Source organism: Pristiophorus japonicus, chromosome 12 (genome assembly GCF_044704955.1).
Source record: "Pristiophorus japonicus isolate sPriJap1 chromosome 12, sPriJap1.hap1, whole genome shotgun sequence".
Taxonomy (NCBI): Eukaryota; Metazoa; Chordata; class Chondrichthyes; family Pristiophoridae; genus Pristiophorus; species Pristiophorus japonicus.
Genome location: NC_091988.1, coordinates 22,629,217 through 22,642,112, shown reverse-complemented (window position 1 = coordinate 22,642,112; position 12,896 = coordinate 22,629,217). Strand labels below are relative to the sequence as shown.

Here is a 12,896-nt window from a genome sequence, read left to right as displayed (position 1 = left end):
AGGAAACAATTTTAACCTTTAAATTTACCAATATGGGTTAAGCCTATTTAAATTGTTAATAACAGAAATATTTCTAATTCGAGTTGGCTCAGCTCACTGCTGTACTTATTTATTGAGTGATAAGATGTATGCTCACACTTAAGATTACCCCACATGGTAAAGTAGACCAGAAGAAAAATGTCAAATAAACTTGGATGGTTATTTCTGGCAGTTTTATAATATCTGACTGACTGCTTTCCCTCCCGGATTGGAAAGGTTCACAGTGTTCACCATGACTTTGCTTTGGAAAAAGGGAGGCGGGTGGGTGCGGTAAAGAGATGGAAACAAAGATATGATTGCATAATTCTAGTTCATGCAATTACACTTTGCAATCAACATATTGGCCCAGAATTTCCAGAAAACTTACACCATAGTAATGATACATTGATGGCTTATACCATTATTACAGCACAGTTCAAGGAAATTTATATTTTAGCATAAGTGCCTAATGCCATTAGTTACGCCACTCCGTAATTTCCTTGGACATTTGCGCCACTCCTCCATGACCCTCACTGAATAGTGCGAAGTGAATTAGCTCTCTCCCCAGTCAAAATCAGTTGTGATTACTACTTAAGACTTTGAAAGGTTCCTGGCGACCTGGTAGTGGTGTTTTATCAGTCCATTGTTCCATTGCTATTTGCTTTAAAAACTCCGGGGTCGAAACTGCCCCTTTGCGCAGGGTTACTGAGCACCGCCGGCTGGCGATAATGGAGCGCTAAAGGGTTTTCGTCCGGGCGTGGCGGCCAGAGAGCTCCCCTTGGAAGTGCCCCCAGGATTCAGACTGCGCAATGGGCTTAGCGCCACGCCCCGTGATTAGTGCAGCGGACGCATGGCGATGACGTTAACGCCTTGGGCGCCAACCCTTTTGCGTCGTGCAGGGAAAATTGCCCCATGGGGCGGTGCGAGAAGCTGTGGTGGCAGTGGCGCCCCGGCGGCCCTTATAGCGGAGGTGGTGCCACAGTGGCCGGCATCTTTTTTGTGCTGGCCGACTTTTCAGTCGCCCCAACAATGGCGGCCACTGGTTCAGCCGGGCTGTCAACATGCTTGGCTGTCCAAAACCCTCCCTGGTGGCACAGTGGGTGGTAGTGAAGTTGCTGCTCAGATCGCAGTGGCCCTACCCTTTAAGAGAAGGGGAGGGATATTGCGATGCGGCGGCATGACGTGACAAGTCAGCGGAGTGCTGAGATTATCAGCACCGTGCTGATGTGCGTAGCGCGTCGCTGAGCATCATGCCCCGGGAGCGCAGCAAGAACACACCATTATCGGACCCAACATTTCTTTTGTTTAAAGAGGTCAATCCTGCTCAAAAAAACATTGATTTGTAAATAATCGCCCCAAACCCAGTGCAGGTCAATTTCGGCCCCTCTGTTTTATGTAACCCAGGAGATACATAAAACGAATGTACAAGCAATTTTATTTAAGTGTCAAATATCAATTTAAATATCAATTTCAACACAAAGGTGCCGAAAATGCCCTGCGCCCTGTCCGGGAGCGGTAACTTTCCAAGCCTGGGACTTTTACCGCCTGGGCCGAAAGTCCCACCGCCAGCATGGAGTTGCCCTTTGCGCCCCTCAAAAGAGGCAGAGTGCTGTCTCGGGCGCTCCACCTTGTTGGAGGGGCGCTCCCAAGGCGTCATGCTACGGGGAAGTCCATGTAGCGCTGACTCGCCACATCACTCCTCCCCGTTAGTTAATCTCGGCCAGCGGCCCGGCACTCGGAGGAGTGCAGGACTGCATGATGGTGGCCCGGTCGAGACGACGGCCACCACTGTCCGGCTGACGGAAGAATCGGCTGACAAAAAAAAATGCGGCCCGAGGCACGGATGGCCTCCCCTTTAAGGGGTGCACTGGGTGGATGTCAGCAGCCCATGCCAGCCTCACCTCCCATGGGGAAATTTCTCCCATGGAGCGCAAAGGGGTCAGCGCACACGGTGATAATGTCATCACCAGGTGCGCGCTGGTCTAGGGTGCAAATCGCGGGGCACGGCCCTAACTTCAAATTACGGGGGCAATTTCACCCCAGGCACAACTGGGCGAAAAGGCCCCAAAATCTATTACGATTATAAAGGGATACCTGCCCAATATATTGGGTCATCAATGTAGTCTGTACTTTTTTGTCATATTCACAATTTTATTTTAGCTTAGTTTTATCAATTAAAGTGGAGCACTGAATCTAATCAGCAACTTTATTAACAAGTAACTTTTAATGGAGAATAAAATACTGTGATAGTGTGGGTTATAAAAAGTTTTCATTCTGTAAATGTTAAGAACTACACAGCCCTCAAATCCAAGGATTTTACTCCAAATTATATTACATTTTCAATACCAATGGTATCAGTGGAATTGATTGTTGGTAGGAATCTCATTACCTGTTGTATAGATTTATGATGGAGTCTTGATAAAGAGTCTAAAAAGGTGTTTCCCTGATGTCCTTGTGGAAATTGTAGTGCTAAAGCAATACACGTTGACCCTCATCAAATCCGACTTCGCAAGTGTCGATACTGTTGTAATGAAATTAATAAGTATTCTTATTGCTAAATGCGATAGATTTATTAATAATTCAAACAAAACATTATTTTCCAATATAGTGTCTTCAGTTTGACACTATTTTAACACAACCTCAATAGCTTTATTTCTTCAATGGCTCGTTAAAAATAAAAGTTAAAAATAAATTCCTCCTCCAAGATTAGTGGCTTCTTATACCAGAATGAGGCCAATTTAATTGCAATGAACAAAAAGAAACAGAATTGCACAGTGATGAATTTACGGGGAAAGGGCGGAGGAGTGGGACTAGCAGAAGCGCTCTTGCAGAGAGCCGGCATAGGCTTGACGAGACGTATGGCCTCCTTCTGTGCTGTAACCATTCTATGGGCCCAAGTTTCGAGCCGCGCCTAGAACGGCGCAGTCCCGACCACAAAGTGCGCCTAAAAAAACCCTCCGTATTCTCCTCCTCCCTGCAGGTCCTCTGGCCCTCGGCGCAGCACATCAGGAGCTGTAGGGGGCGGAGCCAGGTCCCTGCGCTGAAAACAGTGCCGGGACCTCTGCACATGCGCGCTACAGTGGGCACGCAATGCAGTAGCTCCAGGCGCCCGAAACTGTGTGGGAGGGGCCTGAAGCACGCAGCCCCTAGCCCTGGCCGAATGGCCTCACTGGGGCTGTGAGAATAAGGCTCCTCCCACGGCCAGCTCCTGCTTCCTCCCGACCTGACTCGCGCTCCCCCCCCCCCGGACCGGACCCGACACCCCCCCCGCCTCCGGACCGGCACCCGCCCCCCCCCCCCACCCCGGACCGGACACCCGCTCCCCCCCCCCCCCCGGACTGGATCCGACCTGACCTCCCTCCCCCCGACCTGACCTCCCTCTCCCTCCCTCCGACCCGAACTGAACCGACCTCCCTCCCACCACCCCCCCGACCCGACGCCACCTACCTGTAAATCTTGTGCTGGGGACGGGCCCTGCCCGAAGTCTCGGGCCCGGCCCGTTCAGCCCCCCACCCCCCCATCTCCTTCCCCCCCCCCCCAATCTCCTTCCCCCACCCCAATCTCCTTTCTCCCCCTTCTCCCCCTCCCCCTTCTCCCCCATCCCTCCCCCTTCCCCCACTCTCTCCCTCTACCCCCCTCCTCCCCCTCCCCTTGCTGTCAGAAACACAGACACTGACAGACAGAGAATGAGAGACACACAGACAGACAGAGAGATAGAGACACTGACAGAGACACACTGAGGGGTGCATCCCAGCACGCTGTTGGAGGGCTCCCGGTGCTGCAGTCGGTAAGTAGAAAATGTTTTATTTATTGATTAAAAAAAAAAAAATTTTCTTATTAATTTTTTTTGATTTATTGGTTGATTTATTGATGTATTTATCATTTATTATTGATGATGGCTCTTTATTTGTAAAACTGAAGTGTTTAATGTTTGTAAACTTCCCTTTAAACACCCCCCCCCCACCATTCCCTACGCCTGATTTTCTAAAGTGTAGACAAGGTTTTTTCGAGCGTACAAAAATCTTCACTTACTCCATTCTAAGTTAGTTTTCACTCACGAAATTTTGAAATCAGGCGTACGTGGAAAAAAAAATTCGGTTCCAAAGTGAAACTGTTCTAACTGACTAGAACTGGAGCAAACTAAATTACGAGAATTCTGATTTCTAAGATACTCCGTTCTACACCAGTTGCTCCTAAAAATCAGGAGCAAATCATGTGGAAACTTGGGGCCAATGATTCTATAAATCAACAAAGATCGATCTTTCCCCAAAATTGACCCTGCCCTGACAGCCTGTGAATACCGTCATCATTCCAAGTGCCATTGGCTGCACTGCTCATGATTCACCACTATTCCCGCTGTGGCGTAGTCTAATCAGTTCTCCAGGAAACTTTAGTGTGAATTCGCCATTGAAGGATCAACGATCTAACTTACGGCATTCATCACCAATTTTGCCGTTCCAGAAAATTGCGAGCCATCCATCACTTGCCATTTTGAAACCATTTACACGTATGCCTTCTAACTGCATTCACATTATGATCATATGCAGAAAGCCTGACAAACATCCACAGAAATAAATCAATTATTAGGTAGGCCACTGGTTTACAGTGGCGGAATGAGCAAAATTAAGTTTTTATTACATGGTGTTCTGAAACCTTTACTGTTGTTTTGGGGAATGCATTCTTATGATCCCTTCCATTTATAATTAAGGCTACTGAATAAGTCAAAGTACATTTTCATTATATAGATTACAGGAAGCTCCTGGGAATTTTAGCAGTGCACTGAGGATCATGTTCTGCAATTCCAACCATTTTTCTGTGAAAACTGCAATTTAGTGGTCTTGGTCATTACTAGTGTTAGTCACTATTTATCAAAGGTCAAGTCAGTACAAACCCACTATAGGATTATGGAAAATAATGGATGCATTTTAGAAGATGAAGGGATGACATTTTCCCAAGCAGCGGCATTCAATACCATTTCAGTGACTGCACTGCAAATCTCTTTCTTCATATGCCTTTTCCCTTTGCAGGCTGTGGGTATCTGTCTTGACAATACACTGCAGTGTTAACCACCTGTTCAGTTAAAAACAAAATGCCTGAAAGTATGCACAAGGCCATCTTTGTACAGCTGGCATGTAAGCCATTGTGTACTAATACTGTGAAAGTGACACATTATGCTTTTTCAAGCAATTTTCTTTAAAAACATTGGAGCTATTTTGTCCAGTTCACAAAACAACCATGCTTCCTCCTTTGAATTATCAATGTCTGGATGCTTGGATTAAATACTGTATGTCTATTCCCCTTTTGTAAAACAAAAGACAAAAAAAATGCTCTTTAATGAACAGTGTTTAACTCATTTAAGATACAGCTGCAAGAGTGGATTCTACCAAATTTACAGCTGTTCTGAATTATACATCAACACAGAACAATCAGATTGCTTTCCCCAGGACCATGAGGCAACTTTAAATTTGCAGGAAAGTAGAAGGACGGCTTTAAAGTACAGTTGTATTACTGGTTAGAACAATTCCTAATTACTAATATGGTTACATTTAATTGGGATACTAACTTCATCTATACTTAACATCTTACAAAAGGTTTAAGCTATAATGATTTTAATTTATATTTGAATTCATTGTGTTAACTTGTTAAATGAAATAGAACCATTTAGATTGTAATACTGTTCCACGGCAAATCACAGTTTAAGTGTTAAGTGCTAAGAAATTCATTTCAATTTAAATTGATACCACTACACTCAGTTACCTTAATAGTCAGATTTACCCATGGTCTAAACAACTTTATTTGGCATACTATAAAATTGAGTCAAGGACACATGAGGCAATGTATACTGGCAGGTAATAAACAGTGAATATAAAGCAAACTATTATGATCAGTGAAAACAAGGATTACCATAAAGAAGTACACTGCCAAGTATTCCTAAAATGTAGCCCTTTTTGAACGATACCATACATCCTGGCACTACTCCAAGAAAAGTCCTGTCAAGGTCATTCCCTTGTCCATTTCCTTACTTAACACTTCATGTGTACTTGTAGATTAAGCAAATCCCTTTCTGCTTTGTACTGTTGAAGTGTTAATTTGCCACTAGAACAAGAAACTATACATTTTGAAAGGTGAACTGGCACCTAAAATGACTACATAAATCAAAGGATATATTGTACAAAATATTAGAGGTCTAGCTGTTGCTGTAATTCATCATAAATCAGAGTTCCATATGGCTACTTTAAGAATTGATACTAAATGTTGTAAGAAACAATGCTCATACGTGAAAATTGTTTCTGCAACTAAACTGTGCTCTGAACAACATGGTCATCTTCCCTACAACATGGTGGTGATTTCAGCATTTAGTAATTAGAATATTTTAGTGCACTTGCATGGAACTTTCAGCACTAATTTTATTTTATGGTAAATTCTGTCTTATGCTTAATTTAAAAAACATCGTCTTTAACTCGCATGCACAAGCGACCTAGAATGGTAGAATAAGAACACACAGTACTTTAGGTCTACAGCTCGCATGCAAAAAATTAACCTATGGAGCCACCAAATACATCTAAAGAAATTGAATTGAATAACTAAATACTGATATCATTGAAATATTAAAACAATTCAAAGGAAAAACAAGAAAAGATAACCTACAATCTAAAGTGTAATTCTTGTTCTAAATGAGAAAATTAAATTATCTAGCATGATTGGTATAGTCAGCATTGCTTCATTATGAAAAGCAAAAACAATTAACACTTACAGCCATTATTCATCATAATGTCAAATGGTACAGTCAAAGCATAGCACCAAATAAAAGGGGACAAACTCTAAATACCATGAAGACTGGAACAAATGTATGACTGCGAGACAGAAAACAGTGCTGGAATAATTACTGAATCACTTACTCAATAGGTCTTCCTATTTTTCTCTATTTCTGTATGCTGAGATATAGCCATTTGGGAATGGTAATCTAGCAAAATCCGTAACTGTAGATTCTTGCAAATCAGCTTTATCAACGCTTAAACACAATATGAATGCAGAAGAAGAAATGCATTCCACCACATTATCAATACTCTTATTTTTCAACTAGCTGTGCTAGCTTTAAATGGTTTGGATTTGCATAACGTTTGTTTGGATCTCAGAATGTCTGCATCATCGGTGATGCAGTCCTTTGCACCAAATATATTTAAGAATGATTTGGAACATTCTGCTTTGCATCTGTGGCTCTATTTTCCTTTCAGCAGGCTCCCCACAAAGCCATTAACATACCATCATACTTGCCTTATGTGTGAAAGGCAGACTTGCTAATTACTGTGCTGTGATTCTTACAAAACCAAAAAGCAACATTTTTCTCTTTCTGCTGTAATCACTTCATCATTTAACACTGCCTCACAAGATTAGACATTTGAAAGGAGAGTGGAAGAAAAAATATTGTTACAGAAACATATATACATTGGCATAATGTACATTTATTTTGACAGAATAATTCAAAAACTTGGTAAAATTAAGACAATTTTATGCAAGAGCTTGCAATGTATATTACAGGTGAACCGATTTATTAAAGGGTTTCTGGCCTTTTCGCTCTCTCCTTCAATCAGACAAACAATTTCTCCCTCCTCTTCATGTGATTCTATGGGCACTGGCCACCCTCTCGTACCTCATCCAAATGACCACTGTGAATGTGTGAGGCTCAACAGTAACCATAGGCTAGTTGACTGCAGGGAATAGCACAGCTAAGCCCAATGCTGTACTCATCCAGCACACCCACACTTCCAGCAGGGTTGCTGCATAGCAATCAAGAGCAGAAACTGTGGCTAATTTTCTCTTCCCTAATCCAACGGAGCTGCGGCCAATTTTAGCAACACCCTCTGCTGCCCTGGCTGAGATCACCAAATCAACACTGACCACGGATAAACCATGGAACTTCTTGGTCTGTATGACTCAGTTGTTTACTGGATAAACTTGCCAAACCACTGGGAAAGATAGTTTTTCATTATAAAAAGGAAGAAAGTGATAATTTGCTTCACGCAAATACTGATAATCATACAATATAATATATACATCTATTGATTGGTAAATAAGATCAACCAAAGCACAGTTCTTTCTGCACTTAGTCAATTATAAGTACAAGCACTATAAACAGAATTAGCTACAAATAAATCTGTACAGGTATATTTAACTACACTGAGTATTTTCCATTGGGGGAGGAGAACTGCTATGTCTAGAAGATTCACTTTTAAAGGGAGCATTATTATTATCAATAATCATTCAATTGTTGTATTTAAAAAGTATTTGAATAGCCGTTAAGATGAATGAGCAATAATATTTAAATGAGTGCTTATAAATAGGACACTCACATGGCTCGTAGTGCTATGTAAACATCTAATGAGCTTAATTTTTGTCTACATTTGACAGATTTGAAAATTATACTGCTGAAAATTTATACTTTTTATTGGTTACAGATTTCTAATGAAGCCAGCTCACTCCATGCAGTCTCCCCCACTTCCAAACAAGATGGCCACTTTGTTTACCTCAGAACTTATACAAACATAATAAAAGCAACCTAATTTCTTCAAGGCTATCCATTTTTAAACTGCTCCAAATAAAACTTTAACAGTCAATACACATGGACATGATTGTTGAACAAAATAATTTTATCTTGTGTCACAAATGTCCGATTAATTGTGATAACGATGTATTTTTAGTTATTTCTCTAAAACATAGTAAAGATGATGGGCTAGAACCTCCATTTTTCTTGCATGCTTAACGCCCACTTTACCGCTGAAATGACATAAAACGCCCATATACCGCCCATTTTGGCACAAAATGGAAACTGGCAGACATTTTTTGGAAACTTATCGCCGAGCGTTACTTTCCCCATGTGCTTAACGGCAAGAAAAAATATTACCACTCGCCCACTTTTTAGGGTGGAATCAGCAGAATGGGCGAAATTCAACGCCCATAATGTTGCACGGATTTAATGCCGAAATTCAATATTAACGCCTGCCCACTTTTTTTTGTCGTAAAGAGCATATTTACCGAAACTAGTGACCATGAGATTGCCCAGCGTCAATTTCACCAACTCACACACATACTGCCCACAATATTGCTCGCATAAAAAAACGGCCACAAAAAGTGGAACTAACCGGAACTAATCACAGCGTTATGGACGCCATGTTCTAGATCACATGTCACGTCCTTCGGATGTACTCTGCAGGTCGTTGGAGTTGATGTGAACTTCTGTAAAAGCATCTTGACCATACTGTGACCGATTGGAATTGAAGAGGTGTCTTCGTCGGATCATTCCTTGTTTGTGACCAATCGGTGGAAAACAGAGAGCTACTGCAATGGGGCCTGTCCTTTCTCACCCTCTCTTGGTGACCAAAATACATGCAGCAGATTCGACATTGCCGAAGGAATGCTCCACTGCATTATGTGCCCAATGTAAGATGTGACAGACAGATGAGGACCAGAAGTTACACCCCCCGCAAGTACAAGGAGAAGCATTCTTACCTCGACTTGCCTGACACCACCTGCCTTCGGAGACTGCGCTTCCACAAAGAGGTTACCACTGAGGTATGCCAGCTGATAAGCGCAGATCTGCAGCCTGCCAGCTCCATTAGTACTGCATTGTCCATCAAGGTCAAACTCACCACGGCACTGTTGTTCTACGCCTCAGGTTCTTTTCAGGCCACAACTGGTGACATTTGCAAACTTTCTCAGTATGCCATGCATCGCTGCATTAGACAGGTCACTGAAGCCCTGTACGCACGCAGAAGGGACTTGATCAGCTTCCCTATGACCAGGGAGGCACAGAGTGAGAGGGCTCTAGGATTCTCCAGAACTGCAAACTTTCCCAAGGTGCAGGGAGCAATAGACTGTACGCACATTGCGATGTGGGCATCTTTAAGAATGCTGAGGTTTTCAGGAACCGCAAGGGATTCCAATCCCTGAATGTCCAACTGGTTGTCGACCACCAGCAAATTATACTGGCAGTGAATGCTCAATTTTCAGGCAGCATCCATGATGCTCACATCCTGCGTGAGAGCACTGTATCTGACTTGTTTAACAATGAGCCACAAGGTCAATGCTGGATGCTTGGTGACAAAGGATATGGCCTTGCCACCTGGCTGATGACCCCCCCTGCGTGACACTCACACTGAGGCCGAGAAGCAATACAACAAGAGCCACAGAGCAACTCGCAATATCGTGGAGAAAACCATTGGAGTGCTGATGCAGCGCTTTAGATACCTGAACCACTCAGGAGGCGAGCTCCAATACCACCCTGAGCAGGTAGCTCAATTCGTGGTGGTGTGCTCCATGCTGCACAACTTGTCTATCAGGAGGGGACAAGAATTGCCTGATGAGTCTGACAGTCCACCTCACCAGAGAGAGGAAGATGAGGACGAGGAGGCGGGCGCTGACATGGGCCCAGACAATCAGGCTGATGCTGAAGCCATGCCCCCGCCCCCCCCCCTGCAGACCGCATGAAAGGGCCCATGGTGGCATGATAGCTGCAACAGCCTTACGTTAGGAGCTCATCAATGATCGCTTTGCCTGAAAAAACGTTGGTGTTATTTACAAGGCTGACACACTGCTGGGTGTGCAGGTCATACATCAATGGTGGGCATCACCTTGGTGACAGTTAAAGTTTAAGTTGATTGAAGTGGTGTGATTATACCCTTTGATGTTAAGGAATCATCAGCGTGTAATGGTGCAGCTATCTGAGCCAATGTTCTACAAGGTTTTGTTAAATAAAAAACATTTAAACCATTTGAAATCATCATTATTTCTGTACAAACCAGCCCTTCCCCCCCGCCCCCCCATCCCCCTTCTCCTCCCCACCTCTACCCCTTCCCCTTCCCTTTCTGACTCCAAGTGACCTGGCCAAGGAGGTCCTCAGAGGTTGCTTCATTTGGGAGGATGGGGGCTGACGGCCGAAACGCTGCTTGGACGGATACGGGAGAGGACGGTCCTGAGGTGGGAACGTGCTCTGAGCCAGAAGCAAGCTGTTGCTGCTGGCTCTCATGTGTGGTTGGCGATGGAGGTGCGTCACCTTGGGGTGCAGTGCGGCGCTCTGGGACCACTGGGAGCCTTCTGCCACCAGTGTTCCTGGCTACCAACTCCGGGGCCTCCACCATTCCTTCCATGTTATATCTTATTGTTGGACAAAAACTCGGTGCCAACTATGTTCTTGGGTGCTTAGTAGGCTTTTTGCTACTGGTGAATCTCCATCGTGCCTCCCACAACAGCCAGACAAGCACACACCACTGCCACACACGCTTGCAGTGCCTCTGAGCTCCCTCTCTCTGTTTCCTCTTCTGTGCATGTCATGATGACCCTTGACCTCCTGAATCACGGGAATTGACCGTTGCCATGCCATTGCTAAGGACGGCCACACTTTACGGCAGAAGGTCAGAAAAATTTAACGCTACCGCCCATTTTATATCACTCGCTGTAACGCCCATTTTCAAAAATGGAAACTAGGTATTTTGAGAATGGGCGAGAAGCCGGCGATCTGAAAACCCTTTTTTAACGCCCACGCCGGAAATAATGCCCATTTTTGGGCGAAAAGCTCAAAAGTGGAGGTTCGAGCCCGATGACATTTAAACCACTAAGAGGTTTCCGATTCATAATTCCTGCAAACTATTTTTAGTTATGTCTTATTATTTCTCTTTCATGCAATCATTTCATAGCTGTGTGGCTTGCTATACATTAAAGATAGATAAAACCAATGAATTCAGTAGTTTAAATAAAAATAGCTGTAAAATATTTCAGCACAAAACAACAAAAGCTAATTTCAGCCACAGATTTCACATCAGCCAGAACTGAATGCTGCAATTTCCTGAAAACAGAATCTATTGACTAAAAGAGTCAACTAAAACCTAAGAAGAAACAAGCATATTAACCATTATTATTTTTTTAAAACTGTAATTGACAGATAGCTTCCAAAAAGTTCCAATGGCTACATTCCAAAATGGGTGGTGAAAGGTGTATAACACTGTGTGGTCTACCAACTGTGAAAATGAAAATCAGATTTCCACAGTTGCCACGTCATCAGCCAGCATACCAGCAATTATTTCCCCATGAGATGCACATAAGTACTCTACTGCCATATTCAGGCACTTTCGTAGCACTATAATTATGGTTTGCTGTACAGAACTGAAGTGGCAAGAATGGTGTCTCTTTTTATATGACAGCCAAGCTAAATTTAAAAAGATATTAAAACTTGTTGCTAACGTCATGAAGTTAGAAATTTATACTAGCTCCATAAATCACTAGTGAAACAAGAAGCATTAGGCTCTAAGATGGCTGCTGTTATTTTATGAGTTTTTGAAAATGGTGTTCAGATACCTGTGGGATCAGGGAAGAGGTTGCTTAGAATTCATAATAAGTATCAAAGCACTCCATTGTTTGGGATATGCATTAATCTATCCGTTATACTACACCTGGCACAGACCAGTCGTGTTTAAAAATCATATACATAACTTCAATTTTATGGCCACGGGCCTTCCCCAAAGCCAAGAAACCCAACATTCAATTATGGTCGTTTCTGTAGGCTAGTGATGTCATCTTTGGAAAACCATCTTCCAAAGTGGTTCTCGGCTTCACTCCTCATATTAGCAACATCTCATTTGTGTGCAGTTCTACGGTGAAAGCTGGAACAACCATTGATGGTAGCAGTGTAACTCAGGGGGAAACATAGAAAATAAGTGCAGGATTAGGCCATTCGGCGTTCTGAGCCTGCACCACCATTCAATATGATCATGGAGCATCAGAGATGTGAATCAGATTTATAGCAAATGGATATCTATCAAGAACAATTTACACTTTTAATCACAGGAATATTCTGTGTATTTGTGGTTTAGTGACGTCTATTTCCT

The 12,896-nt window shown here is 43.2% G+C and overlaps 1 protein-coding gene across 6 annotated transcripts in view; it reads right to left on the bottom strand.

Moving 5' to 3' along the window:
- prickle2b (prickle homolog 2b) overlaps positions 1-12,896 on the bottom strand; it is a 323,079-nt gene that overhangs the window by 105,258 nt on the left and 204,925 nt on the right. The window contains exon 1 of one of the 6 annotated variants that reach the window (XM_070895220.1): positions 2,408-2,499. The exons of the other annotated variants lie outside the window; for them this stretch is intronic. The gene's annotated coding sequence lies outside the window, so the exon portion shown is untranslated. Of the gene's footprint in view, positions 1-2,407; positions 2,500-12,896 lie in introns of those variants that run through there. 6 annotated transcript variants of the gene reach the window in all.